The sequence below is a fragment of the Carcharhinus amblyrhynchos genome, unplaced genomic scaffold (genome assembly GCF_965287045.1).
Source record: "Carcharhinus amblyrhynchos unplaced genomic scaffold, sCarAmb.v2.hapA scaffold_493, whole genome shotgun sequence".
NCBI classification, from domain to species: domain Eukaryota; kingdom Metazoa; phylum Chordata; class Chondrichthyes; order Carcharhiniformes; family Carcharhinidae; genus Carcharhinus; species Carcharhinus amblyrhynchos.
Genome location: NW_027650233.1, coordinates 48871 through 50000, shown reverse-complemented (window position 1 = coordinate 50000; position 1130 = coordinate 48871). Strand labels below are relative to the sequence as shown.

Here is a 1130-nt window from a genome sequence, read left to right as displayed (position 1 = left end):
TCCAGAACCGTCCATCAGAGTGTTCCGCCCGTTGCTGGGAGACGGTGTGGGGTGTTCTCGAAACCACACGCTGCGTGATGCTGGCACTGAGGAGAATCTATCCCAGTGTCATGAGAGCAAATTCCAGGTTCCTGGGTTTTCCCATACTCTGTTTAGTGCTACAGACTGGATGGATTCTATGCACTTTGCCTCAAGATGATTTCCATGGGCTTCCTCTCCTCGTGCTGAGGTTCGCTTCAGTCTGGGATCATATCTGTGCCTTCCACACAGCCTTTTGTTAAAGAAGCTGGGGCCAGCTTTCGGTGACCGCTATAATCTGTTGCTGGGTGGGTTTCCGCAATGACCAATACCAAAGCACACACTGCTCGATTTTATAATAAATACTCACTTCACTACTGCTCAGCCTCAATCGATTCATTACTGATCAAAAATACCCAACCTGGATCCATCCCCAAACCCCTCGATTAGATTCCAGTCTGTAACTCACTCCCGGGTATCTGTTATTCTAATATATAAACCACCCCGAACCCCTCGATTAGATTCCAGTCTGTAACTCACTCCCGGGTATCTGTTATTCTATATATAAACCACCCCGAACCCCTCGATTAGATTCCAGTCTGTAACTCACTCCCGGGTATCTGTTATTCTATATATAAACCACCCCGAACCCCTCGAGTAGATTCCAGTCTGTAACTCACTCCCGGGTATCTGTTATTCTATATATAAACCACCCCGAACCCCTCGATTAGATTCCAGTCTGTAACTCACTCCCGGGTATCTGTTATTCTATATATAAACCACCCCGAACCCCTCGATTAGATTCCAGTCTGTAACTCACTCCCGGGTATCTGTTATTCTATATATAAACCACCCCGAACCCCTCGATTAGATTCCAGTCTGAAACTCACTCCCGGGTATCTGTTATTCTATATATAAACCACCCCGAACCCCTCGATTAGATTCCAGTCTGTAACTCACTCCCGGGTATCTGTTATTCTATATATAAACCACCCCGAACCCCTCGATTAGATTCCAGTCTGTAACTCACTCCCGGGTATCTGTTATTCTATATATAAACCACCCCGAACCCCTCGATTAGATTCCAGTCTGTAACTCACTCCCGGGTATCT

General features: G+C 46.5%; 1 protein-coding gene across 1 annotated transcript in view; it reads left to right on the top strand.

Annotated features, from left to right (window-relative positions):
* LOC145339480 (uncharacterized) overlaps positions 1-397 on the top strand; it is a 46492-nt gene extending 46095 nt beyond the window's left edge. Inside the window, exon 12 of the mRNA XM_080183949.1 lies at positions 1-397. This exon is cut by the window's left edge and continues 12 nt beyond it. The gene's annotated coding sequence lies outside the window, so the exon portion shown is untranslated.
* Positions 398-1130: the final 733 nt, after the last annotated feature.